Genomic DNA, 13,760 nt, shown 5'->3' with positions numbered 1-13,760 from the left:
GTAAATTGTAGAATACCAAAGTGCAACACTTGGGGAATTTCCTACCCCAAGATCAAAGGTGCTGACTCCTTGGGATCTGGTCCCGACTTCATCTTTACACTGCCCACTGTCTCCCTGGATGACTTCAGACACTCCGATGGCTTCAAGTAACACCTTTTTGCCGGTAACTATATGCTGCGTTTCCAGCTTTGACTTTCTCCTAAAATCCAACCCAATACCTTTTATGGTCTTTGGGCTTTACCACAGTTCTCTCTTGAGACCTTTGAGACCCTGCAGTGAAGATTGGCACACAACATTCAATGCAGTGACTTAGCACAACCCACAGAAAGAAACATCTTACATTGCCAGCAAAGACTAAGGTAGGAAAAAAATGCCCGATGTGAACACCTGAACTGATTTTACAATGCTCTCGTAAGTCACATGCTATAGTTTGCAAAAACACTTCTAGAGTGCCTTCCACTGCTCCAGATGTTGCAAAGCTTACTCCCTTGAAGCTCAGGATCCTGGACTGTTGAATCTGAGATGGGCAGGATCTGGGCATGTCTGTGTTTGGGTCCAGCAAGCCAGCTGTGGAGGTACTTGGTTTCTGCAGTTGCATTTGCAGAGGCCTCGGTGTGTAGCTACTAGCTTAGTGAGTAGTGGTGAGTCTGAGTGGAGGGCTAGGAGCATCCCCTCTGCTAACAGAATCTGTTCCAGATGTGTACTGGTACTAGAACCGGCAGCACTAGCATTTTCCTGATTGACCTGGTTTCCTGTTCACAACAACAGTAATGTGGTTCTAGAAGGACCAGCTTCCTGCTTACAGGATTATTGAAGAGACTGCTGCAACTATGGCATCCAAGTTCCCAGGAGTGGCTTTAGAAGTTGCCCCTGGGGCTGGGAGTGGGGCTCAGTGGTAGAGCAATTGTGCAGCATGCACACGGTCCTGGGTTTGATTCCCAGCACAACAAAAAAAAAAAAAAATCAAAGCTGCTCCTGGAAGCTCAATTTGTTTCCTCAGCCCTCTTGACAATTCTGTAAGCCCTTGAAAACCCTGTGATAAATCTCTTATTAGACAACTAGCAGGCTAGAGCAAAGACTCTCCTCTGTCATTGACCCCTAATGGATCCAATCCTAATATGTACAAACTGACCTCAGGAAACTCACCTTAAACGTATCTCTATCCCTCCTCCAAATCTCATGGATGATATCAGTCTCTCATTATCCCTCTCATTTCCTACCTATGGTCAACATCCAACCAATTCCACTAGTCCCCAGTTCTCACCAGCATCTGCTCACTCAGTCTGCTCTCAGTCCCACCCAACTCGCATCCTGGTCTCCAGCCTCCCTTCTTACAAACCCCACCTCCAGACGTCAGGAAGACTAAGTCTCCACTGTCCTGGGATTGACAGGAAGTTTGGTCATTGATCGAGCTCTTACAAGTGCTGCACTTCTCCTATACTCACTCCTTGAATCCTCAGAGCACCTTACCAGGTGGGCATCATCACCCCTGCTCCAGACAAGGACCTCCAGAGTCCCAGACATCAAGTAGCATGGCCAACATCACACAGCAGTGGGTGGCAGAGCTGGGATTCAGGACTACTGTCTGTCCCCACAGCCTGTGGCTCCATCACATGAACAGAGCCTTCCTAAAATTGAAACTCTTTCCACCTGTCCATCTAGATTCTGCCCTGCTCTTTAGATCCCTTCCCATCCCACCCATTTGAGCTCTTCGCTCAAATCATGTTGAGTATTTTCTGAGTCCTCAGGTAGTCCTCCATGCCCTCCCTTGCCACCCGTGTTTACAGAATTGCTGTCTTCTGCTGAAACTCACCTTCTATTCTCTTTTGCCTGATTAACTCCTATCATTGTTCTGAACTTCAGCGTACTCTTCCTGACAATTCTGGTCTCACCTAATTCCTTGCTGTCTCCTCCCCTTCTCCTCCATCCTTACTGTCCTGGCACTTCACTGGTTACCCTTGGTTTTCTCTATAGTTCTGTTCTGATACCCAAACTCCCAGAAGGCAGTACCTATCTGTCTGACTCAGCATGGAATCCTCACAGTTCAGCATAGTTCCCGGGACAGAGTCGGTAATTGTTCAATAAATATTTCTTCAATGAATAATTGGGGGAAAAAAAGCCATATAAAGGTCCACTTTAGGGACTTTAGGGAAAAGATATCACATAAGCAGACATCACAGAAGCCATCCCCCCTACACCACCCCCCAAGCAAGGGAAAGTAACTCTACAAAATAAAAATGTGAATTAAAAGTCACTATTTTTTCCTTAGAAATAATTTTCAGGACTAAAAAAGCAGGAATGCCAATTAAAGAAGGGTAAAACTTTCAGGAACTGAATCCACCTGTGCTCTCTGAGAATTTGAAAAGGAAGAAGGCAAATCTTCATTTACTTCACTCAAACTCTTTTATGAGCAAGGCATAGTATATCTGCGTACAATCCAGCTCCCTTCCTCTCCCGCTGAGATAACTGTTGGCTAGCTTAATCATTTTGTGATTAGACACAATTAATGAGGATACTAATCTTAGAGAGTTTAAATCAAACTTTGGTGTATCTTAGAAGCAACTGGAAGACTTTAAAATTCTGAAATCCCAGGCCCCATCCTAGACCAACCAAATTAGAATCTCTGAACCCAGGCGTCAAGATTATTTTAAACTCCCAAAGTTTAAGAGTCAGAGATTTAAATTTTTACTACCAAATCGTGTCCTGCTATCTGGCATCCTCAGAGCTTACTAAAAAATGCAGTATCTCATGTCCAAACTGAAACAGGATCTGTATCAATAAGATCCACCCAAGACCCATGAGCACATTACAGTTTGAAGAACATTCACGTAGCCAACTTTCCTTAGTGGAGCAGACTGATTGCCATCCATTAGATTTCCCTGTCTGTGCCCTCAACACCACCTAACTCACATCCTAGTCTCCAGCCTCACTCCTTACAATCCCCTCCCCAGACATCATTAGTAACTCCCCACTGTCCTTGGGATTAAGGAATCAGGATCACTGATCAAGCTCGTACAAATTTGGTACTTTTTAGAGAGTCTGAATCAAACGTTGATGTATCTTAGAAGCAACAGAAAGAAATTAAAATTCTGAAAACCCAGGCCACATCCTAGACCAATCAAATTAGAATCTCTGGGAGTTGAGCCCAGGCATCAGCCTTTGGGAAAAGGACTCTCACTTCCCTTTCTGCTGCTTATGTAAATGTCAGGATCTCGACATTAGGGAAAGCATCATTAGATCAACATGAGGCAATTTTTTTGTAATAATCATCACTAAGTTTTTAAAATCCTGATCTCTCCCTTGGGAATCTTCGGCAAGAGCCAAGATAAGAATCTGACCAGGATGTTGAAAGCTTTGGAACAGTCCAGACACTCAAATGGGGGCTGTACTTTCCCTGTGGCCCACAGAGAAAGACAAGTCCAGGGGTGGCCAATGGGAAAGGACAGTAACAGTGGCCTTTGAACATTTGAGTATGAGTCCCGGCTCAAGCCATTACTAACACTCCCATCTTGGCAAGTCACAGGGACTCTGTCAACTTAAATTTCTTCAGCTGTAAAATAAGAAGGACAATCCTTCCCAAAGCAGTTGGGAGAACAAATGTGTATATACGAAACTTGAAAAGTACACACCTGTGGGTATTTTATTATATGTGTTATTTGAGAAGAAATTTGTGGAGAAAGGTGCAGAAAAAAAGAATCAGTGCAAGTTAGAAAGGAATGAACTTAGCTGGGTGCAGTGGCTCAGGAGACTGAGGCAGGAGGATCACCAGTTCAAAGGCAGTCTCAGCAACTTAGCAAGACCCTGTCTCTAAATAAAATATAAAAAAGGGATGGGGATGTGGCTCAGTGCTTGAGTGTCCCTGAGTTCCGACGCCAGTATCAAAAAGAAAGAAAGAAAGTGGGGGGGGGGGGTGAGGAGGAAGGAAAGAAGGAAGGAAGGAAGGAAGGAAGGAAGGAAGGAAGGAAGGAAGGAAGGAAGGAAGGAAGGAAGGAAGGAAGGAAGGAAGGAAGGAAGGAAGGAACTTTTCTCAAGCTACACTGAAGTCTATTCCCATCTGCACCAGGAGAAAACAGGCATTGGACCAACAACAGTCTCCAACACACTAGGGATGCTTCCAAACAGTAGGGAAACCAACTGTCTGTTGGGGAGATGTGTATTGGTGGTCCTCTCACTGTGTCTTCCTGCAGGAGGCACTGGTCACACAGAAACAAGCACTTTGTCCCCATACAAATGAGCACTTAGAAGGAAGAATCTATCTCAGCACCTACATCACTGTCTGTTGCAAAGTCAGCACTCAGGAAATGTGAGTTCATTGGCAATGGGAGGAGGGAATTGCCATCTCAGGTGATCAGCTAAACCGGCCTGCCGGAAAGCTGATCCTCCTCCACAACCAGGAGCTCTGAGCGAAACCCAATTGAAGCATTTCGTCATTTCATTCCCATGGCGAGGAAAAGATGACACCTCGGCCTGACCTTCCCACTTGGCCTTCCACTCTACACTGGTTTCACTACCAGCTGGGCTGATGTCATCAGCATCAGGCACAGTAGTCAAGGGAACAAAGGCCACACCCATCGCTGGATGGACACAGCAACATGAGAAAACAGCAAGAAAATGTCCAAAGAGGCTTCATTCTTAAGGAGGCTGAGTTCCTCCTGCTGAAGTTGTATTCACACCCCTGAAAACACAGCCCACAATTGTGCTCTGTCTTTTTCTGGTCCTCCTTCCTCACTGCGGTGTGTTCATTTAAATGGCTTCATGTTACACAGGTGTATGTGTAGAGTCTCTAACCCTCCCAAGCACTTGCTCACCAGGTTCCAGGCACACCAAAGCCATGAAACACTCGGTCTACTTCACCCTCCCAGTTGCCTTATGAGATAGAGGTCACTTCCGTGGGACCGATGGGGAAACAGATGTTCAAAGAAATGCAAGAGTCTGTCCAAGTCTAAGCAGCTGGTGAGCTGAAGAGTCAGGATGTCAGTGGTCTGGCTGGACAGCCACATCCCCAACCACACAGCACCAACCTGCTTGCTGCTGGGTCACTTGGTATCCTACAGGCTGCTACCTTTATCCATCAGGTCCTTGCCCTAGGTTAACTTGACTTTTTTCATAAAATCTCAGCTCAGACATTATTTCTCAAGAACCACTCCAAAGCTAAATTAGACATGCAACCTGTGCCTGGGTATCCTCCCGCCACCTCCATACCCCCACACAGCTCCATCAGGGTACGAGACTGTCTCCATTGTGGACCTCTGGGTAAGAGCAATGTCTGCGTGTAGCACACCTCTCCTGCCAGTAAAATGACTCTTCCTTCCAAATGATTTTCCTTCACATTATACTCCAGGCCTGGGAAAGGAACACTGCTGCCTTGAGACTCCCCAGCCCTTGAGCCTTCATGTTGCCCGCTCCAGAAATGAGCTTCTCCTCTCAAGTCCACTCCTTCCCCCACCCCGCCGAGTGAAACATGAACTTGATGAGACCAGTCATGTTGGGAGAAATCCTAGTTCTTGGCTGGCAGCAGCGAATGTCTCGAATGTGCAAGGAAAACTTGCAGGGAGGAGTGTTCCACTTTGGCTACCTAGGAAAGTAAACAACTGCCCCCAGCTGACTCAGTGTTACCAAGGGAACCCGTATGGGAGCCTGGCGGTCTGATCCCCCATGGCACATTGTGATTGGGCAAGAAACCTATAAAATGTATAGCTGTTCCCACAATAAATGAGTTTGCAGGCTGCTTGTCACAAGCCTGCTTACACCCAACTCCCGGAGTCTGGGTCTTGACTCCAGTCTAGGTCTGACCCAACAAAGCCAGAAAACAGCTCACCCCCACTGACGGACTCCTCTGGGCCTTTCTGGGATTTGGAATCTGGCCACAACTCTTCCTGGCCCCAGAGAGAGAAAGAAGTGTGACCACTCCCCACCCAAAGTGCCAACTCACTTCCTGCCCAGAATTAACCACTTCCCAAAATGAGTGCCTGTGTGAATACCAAGTCCCTTCAGGGGAAAACCCCACCCCCTCCTATCATAGGCTGTCATCTTGCCCTGTGACCCCAACCTGATGATCACCCAACAATCCCACATTGGCACCTTTTCCAAATTTGACATGACTCATCCCTCTCAGCACCTTGTGATTCTAGTAAAGTTCTTAACCAGCAGTGGGCATTGGATATATATTCTGAAATATAAAAAATTGAAGAATTAGTATTTTAGATGTCTGTATAGTACACTCAGGTTCACGAAACTCTTCTTTCAAGTAACAGATAAGAGAACTAAGCCATACTTTCAAACAAGTGGAACTGGGAGCCCCTGGTATTCTGATTTCTTATCCAGTGCTATATTGTATCGGCGATCAGCAAACTACAGCACAGGGGTCTCTGCCTGTTGCTGTAAATAGTGTTACTGGGGCACAGCTGTATTCTCCACTGGTAGTCCCTGGATGGTTTTGTGCTTCAAAAGCAGGGGTGAGTAGTTGCCCCAGAAGACAAGACAGATTCCACGTGTCTTCAAAGTCTAAAACAGTGATAAACTGTCCTTCATAGAAAGGGCTGCCCAGCCCTGCTATATATCATTAGTGACCCCATGTGTGTTTAGACATCCAAGCCTAATGCACCCACACACACACACACACTTACACTCCATAAATTCACCCACAAAGAGAATCGTTTAACCATTACTTCTTTCTGAATATTTCTCTATATCGTCAGCTACGGCTGGGAAGTATGAAGTTTGTTGGAATGGTGTGTGAATGCGTTTGTGAGTGCGGAGCTTGAGGTGCTCTGAGCTAACACAGGGGGACTTGGACCATGGACTTGGTATCTAACCTAGAAAGAAAGAGAGGAGGGGGGAAGGGAGGGAGGGAGAGAGGGAGCGAGGGTGGGGCAAGAGAAAGAAAGAGAGAGAGAAAGAGAGAGGGAGGGAGGGGAAAGAGAAGAAAGGAAAAAGAACGAAAGCTAGAAGGAGGGAGGGAGGATGGGAGATGGAGGATGGAAGGGGGAGGAAGGGAGGGGGGGGAGAGAGAAAGAAAGAAAGAAAGGAAGAAAGAAAGAAAGAGAGAAAGAAAGAAGGAGAGAGAGAGAGAGAGAGAGAGGGAGAGAGAGAAAGAGAGAGAGGGAGGGAGGGAGAGAAAGAGAGCCTCCAAAGTAAGTCCAACACAAGAAGTGAGAAAAAAAGAGACAGGAAAACTGAAAAACAGAATTTTAGGATCACACCATGGACCTGTGGGCTCAGAGGTAAAGCCCCGCCGGCCCGGTGCCGAGGCCATTCTGCTTGGCCTACAGCTCTCCTGTATTGACATCATTCTTCATCCTGATGACTTGGGTTAGAGAAAAGGCCACCAGGAGCTTCCTAAGGCAGAAGCTTGAATCCACCTTTGAAAACCAAGAGCCCTTTTGATTTTGGGAAACCGTGATGAGGGTTCTCTCAGTACGTAAACGTGAAGATTCTGTTCTAAAGTAAAAAGGTCTGCAGCGTGGGTATGTGAACTTCTTCATAATAATGAAAAGCCTTTTTTTCTAGAAATGTCTCTTTCTAAAATATGGATGAAGAACCTAGTGCGCCAGGAAAATCACTGCTCTTTCTTTGATGCACAGGATTTTCTTCAGGTCCCAAAGGAGTTCAGAAGCAGAGACCATGTGGTGCCACAGAGAGACAGATCTGCCACTGACACTAGCAAAGGGGACTTCAGTGACTTCTAAAATCCTGTTTATGGCTGTTTTCTTGCCAGAATTACTCATATGTCTATAAATATGCTATCAGACAGGAGGATGTGCTCAAATATCAGGCCAAACCACATCACCATGGGTGAGAAAATGTGGTCGATGACCATAGAAAAAGATACCATTATTATCTCTCTTTGAATCACATGGCAGGTAGTTAAGAAATAGTTTATTTGAATAGAAGCAACAGTCACTATTTTCTTAAAATTTCCCTAAATTTATATTTTTCCTTTTGATTCAATCTCTTTTTGAGCCGAAAATGTTCTATCCAAATACTCAGTAAATGAACTTTGTATATTCAATATTTTAAAATAATCAACTCGAGGTTTTGTTTACAGAAAGGATCATCAAGAATAGGGTTCTATGTGAGAAAACATGAACTACACAGGCAAATTAAGAGGCTTTGATATATACCAACTATCTTGTGAATCTGGATTATTTCAAGCCCTCATTGTCTCTGAGACTTTTTTTGCAACTCTGAAAATCATAGAAAATTGATAGTAATATAAATAATTCTTAAGGGTTAATTGTGTCCAAGGCAATGCGAACTGATTTTTCCCTCTGTAGATAACTGACCAGCTTTTCAGGTTTTTCATCTGTTTGTAAAGTCTGTCCCACCTAGGAACAACTATTAGAATCTCTAGAGTCTTTTCTTGATAAACACTGGTCTGTACTCATTTCTGCAAATGTCTACCCAACAATGTCATACCCACACATACGCAAGCACCACGTGCACACAAATTCACACACTACTAGTGATTGCAAATTTGATGTACAGTATGATAATGGTTCCGCTTTTCAAAGTCGTATTTTTATTGAAGAAGTACAATTATTCCGTCAATCTTAATCTGATTATTGAAACATGCGAGAAAGTTAAATACTGCATTAACAATGAAACATCCTTGTCCCCCTTTTATTGAGAATCAAAGGTAAAAAAACACTTAACTGATGAATGCATCAGTCATCAAAACTGCAAGCAGATTTTCAGTTTTCATACTGTTTCTTGAGAGTTTTCTTCAACTTTCTCTGAATATTCAAAGAAGATCTGTATATAATAGAGACACACCCATTATATCTAGAATATTGGCACTTCAGAAATAATTGGGCTATTCAGTATATCAGCAAGAGAGGTGGAAAAAAAAAAAACTGAATTCCAACATTTTGTTTCAATGTGATGTTACAGACAGTAAATTCAACCAGCAAAGGGAAATGAAATAAAAGGACGAGACCCAGATGTGCTTTTATAGCGCTTAAAAACTAATTTAGAAAATAGGTTATGTGTATACAAACTACCTGATAAGAGATGGAATGATATATTTAAAAGCCCAACAAATGTAATAATATCAGCTCATAATAATAACTAACGCATAATGAGCTTACCACAAGCAGGCACTCTTCTAAGTACTTTTACATTCAAATAACTCTTTTAATCTTCATAGGTATCCTGTGAGGCTGGTCCTATTACTAGCTCCAATTTAAAGAGAAGAAAATGAGGCCCTGAAGGGCTAATTTAATTCAGGGCACACCATGGTAATGGCTAACTAAGGGGTGGGACTCCTGTGGAGAGCCAGGGAAAAATCTGTAGGATTCTGCTTTGGAAGGCCTCACTCTTGGCTAGTCCAGGGACAGGGGGGATTCATAAGAGAAACTAGCTACACAGACAAGACAGTTCTGAGGGGAATGTCCAGGGTTCCAGAGAGGCGAAGGGTGTTGTGCACTTTTTTTTCTGTCAGGGATGACTCTTGGGTAAGGAATGGCTAGAAAAGCATGAAGCGAAGGATCTCGGGAAAAGGGTCAGAGGAGCAGAATGAGGAAGGAGGCGCGCGTGGCCCAGGAAGATCACATCCTGAAAAGATCGTATATGGGTACATTTCTAAAATTCCTGGTTCAAGTTTGCCTTATTTGAAAATACTATAAATAATGAAACAACAAAATAGTAAAAGTCATCCTTAGTACACTGTGGAAAGTTTCAGGGATGGGAAGAAAAAAATAAATAGCATTATTGAAGAGCATCTGCCTTGAACAAATTGAAGATGAAAACAAAGATCAGCAACTGCGTGACTGTGAAAGTTAAGGTGGAGCCTGGAAACGAGCTTCAAGGCCACAGAGGCCACTTGGCAGGCTGAAGGGCAGATCTAGATGGAATGGCCTGCCATAGCTTCACGAGTCCTGGAAAGAGCAGGAATCTCCAGGAGAAAGATAAAGCGAGCCATTGTTGAGAGGAACCTGCCCACACCATCCCCAGAGTTACCAAGCAGGGAAGTCATCCCAGGCTACCTTAAGCAGAATAAACAAAACAGCCAAGAAAGACCATGTGTCATATTAACTGAGCTTCCTTCATGTCTGAAAAACATGAAAAATGGAAACATTCCTCCCAATACCCATGGCTCTTTTAAATATTTTATGCTAGAAACAAAAGATTTATAAAAATCTACAACCCTCACCTACTCAGTGATGAAATATTCAACTTTTTCCCTCCAAATTGGGAGCATAACACGTCCATTAACACCAATTCTTTTCAACACTGAACTTGAGGTTCTAGCCAGAGTAATAAAGTAAGAAAAAGAAATGAATCACATAAAGGTGGGGGGGGGGGAATGAAGGTTTTTATTAACAGATGACACAAATAGAGTTAAAAATTGTAAGAGATTACATTTCATATATGTATAGTCTACCAAAATGCGTAAATGCAGTCTACTGTCGTGCACATCTAATTAGAACAAAAAATAATAAAAAATTGCAGTAGATTTACACACAACTTGATGAACTTAGCAAGGTTGCTAGATACAAAGTCATATAATATGTAAAAATCAATTCTATGGTTTATGCTATCATCGAACAACTGGACAACAAAATTCATAATTTATAATAGTAAATAATAGCCATTTATAATAGTACTCTGAAATATCACAAACCTAGGGATAATTCTAATGAAAGATGTGGAAAAGCCTTTACACCAAAAATGACAAAATAGTACTGAAAGGAAAGACCTGATAAAGAGAGATTGAAAGTAGATGAATTGAAATATTAAATATATAGTAATGTAATTTCTCCACAAATGGATCCATAGAAACAGTTAATCCAACTAGAAGTCCTACAGGTGTAGCACACTGGCACACACTTGGGGTGTAGCTCAGTGGCAGAGCATTTGCCTAGCATGTGGGAGGCCCTGCATTCAACCCCAGCACCACACAAAGAGGATAACCAAGAAAATAAGAGAAATTGACAAGCTGTGAAATCTACTTAGAAATGCAAAGAGCCTAGAATAGCCAAGGCAGCTTTGAAGAAAATGAGCAAATTGCAAGACTTGCCATCAGATGTCAGCTTTCTGTATAGCAAAGGTGATCACAGCAGTGTGAGGTTAGCATAAGAGGGGAAATAGGCCAACGACAGAAATCACACGTGTGAATACTTGAACTGCGACAAAAGCTCAACATTCTCTTTAGTGAACAATTTCAGAACAATTGGATATTAGTCTAAAAAATTATCTTTGACTCTTTTACCTGATACCAAACTTGAAATTTATTTGAGAGAGCTTGTAGACTAAAGCAAACAATAAAACTTCTGAGGTAAAATATAGAATATCCTCATTTGAGGTAGACAAATCACCTCTATAGTATATGAAAGACAGAAACCATAAAAGAAAAAAGGATTAACTAGTTCTCATTAAAAGTGAGAACTTCTAAGGAAACAATTAGGAATGTGAAGAGAAAACCTCCAGAAGGGAGAAAATCTTTGCTAGCTCCTCTTCTGATAGAGGACTAATATTTAGAATATATTTTAAAAACTCAAAAAATAACCCAATTAACAAATGGACAAATTAATCAGATAATTTCTCAAAAGAAGAAATGTAAATGGCCAACAATTTATGGAAAAATGTTCGACATCATTAGCAATCAGGGAAATGCAACTCAAAACTATACTGATATTTCATCTCACACCAGTTGGAATGTCAGTGTCAAGTAATAATAAATGCTGGAGAGACTGCAGAGAAAAAGAAACACTTTTACACTGTTGGTAGGATTATAAATTAGTGCAACCACTATGGCAATCAGGATGGAGGTTCCTCAAAAGACTAGGCATGAAACCACCACATGACCCAGCTATCCCACTTCTCGATGTTTATGCTAAAGAATTAAAGTCATCTTACTACAGTGATAGATGCACACCCATGTTTACAGCAGCACAATTCATAATAGCCAAAATATGGAACCAGCCTAGGTGTCCATCAATCAGTGAATGAACAAAGAAAATGTTGTATATATGCAAAATGACCTTTGATTCAGTCATGAGGAAAATGAAGTTATGGCATTTGTAGAAAAATGGATGGAACTAGGGACCATCATGTTAAGTGAAATAAATCAAACTCAGAAGGTCAAGGACCATAGGCTTTTCTCATATGTGGAAGCTACAGAGTGAAAGAAAAAGAAAGATGAGGGAAGGAGGCAGGGATCTTATGAAAGTCCAAGGGAGATCAGTAGAGGGAAGGAAACAGGGGGAGGGAGGAAAGAAGGAAGGGGGAAGTGCTGGAGCAATGTTGGCCAAAAAATATTGTTATATTGTGTACATGTATGAATATGTAACAAATCCCATTATTATGTGGAAAACAGAAGAAAAAATTGATCACTTCTGTCTATCATTATGAAAATGAATAGAAAAGCCACAAATGGGAAATCCTTATCCACAATATATAAAGATTCCTATAAATCAATTAAGAAGACACATAATCCCAATCATCCATAGGTCTAATAAGTTAATGATTTGAATAGGGTTTCAAAAAACAGATTATCTATATGTCCAGTAAGTTCGTGATTCCCACGTAGTATCATTAGTCATCAGGGAAATTAAAATTAAAACCATAATGAGCTATGACTACATATCCATCAAATGCTACCATTACCAGGTGTTACTAATACAGTAAGTACTGCTAATACTAAGTGCTTGTCAGTGAGGAGATGAAGTTACTGGAAATGTTGCTGGAGGAAGCGGAAGTGGTAGGATCATTTTGGAAAACTAGCAGCATGCATTAGAGCAAAACATATACCTGCTTTATGATCAAACCATTCTACATCCCGGCATATTTCCAGAGGAAATCAAGCAGAACACAAGGAGTAGGAGGACGTTTGTAGCAGCTTTTATTCGGAGTGGTCCCTAATGGAAAACAACTCAAAGGTCATCAACAGAAAATAAAGAAATAGTGGTGCATTGATCCAATGCAATACAAGGTAGCAACAAGAGAGAAAAACCACCTCTCTACAGAGTAAAATGAATGAATCTCCAGAACAGTTTTTAATCAAAAGAAGCCAGACAAAATAATCCATGCCATTTGAAGAACAGAATTTATGTGTGATTTCATTTCTATAATGTTTAGAACAACTGTTCTGTGTTGATAGAAGTCAGACTAGATTTTATTTTGTGAGGAGTAAATACTGACTGGGAAGAGGTATGGAGGAAACTTCTGGGGCGGTAAGAATATTTTATATCAGTTCAGGGTGGTGATTACACAGGCTTATACATCCAGAAAAACTCCCTGAGCTGTTCACTAAAGATTTGGGCTTTTTTCTTTTTGGTACTAAAAATTGAACCCAGGGGTGCTCAACCACTGAGTCACATCTCTAGCCCTTTTTTATATTTTATTTATAGACAGGGTCTCAATGAGTTGCTGAGTGCCTTGCTAAGTTGCTAAGTGCCTATCTTTGAACTTACAATCCTCCTGCCTCAGCCTCCCAAGCCACTGGGATTACAGGCCTCTACAACACTGTGCCCAGCAAGATTTGGACATTTTTAACCTAAAGAAAACACTAAATTTTAAATTATTTTTAAAAAGCAAAATACACACCCATTGTTATTTCAATTCTACCCTCAAAGATGACTTCTATTAGCTATTTACCCTGTTTCCGATACTTACACACTTTTGTCTTTCTTTTTTTCTATTTGTCTATTTACCTACCATGTTTTATTACACCTAAGTCTTTGTTCATTTTAAAATCCACCCTTAATAAATAAATTAAAAATGCCACTGTCCATTAAACCATAACACAGTATATGTTA

At 41.9% G+C, this 13,760-nt stretch overlaps 1 protein-coding gene across 1 annotated transcript in view; it reads right to left on the bottom strand.

Annotated features, from left to right (window-relative positions):
- TMEM268 (transmembrane protein 268) overlaps positions 1-13,760 on the bottom strand; it is a 231,986-nt gene that overhangs the window by 882 nt on the left and 217,344 nt on the right. The gene's annotated exons all lie outside the window — the stretch shown is intronic.

The sequence above is a fragment of the Sciurus vulgaris genome (assembly GCF_902686455.1).
Source record: "Sciurus vulgaris genome assembly, chromosome: 15".
Classification (NCBI taxonomy): Eukaryota; Metazoa; Chordata; class Mammalia; order Rodentia; family Sciuridae; genus Sciurus; species Sciurus vulgaris.
The sequence above is the reverse complement of the archived record's forward strand: the minus strand, read 5'-3'. Positions and strand labels throughout refer to the sequence as shown.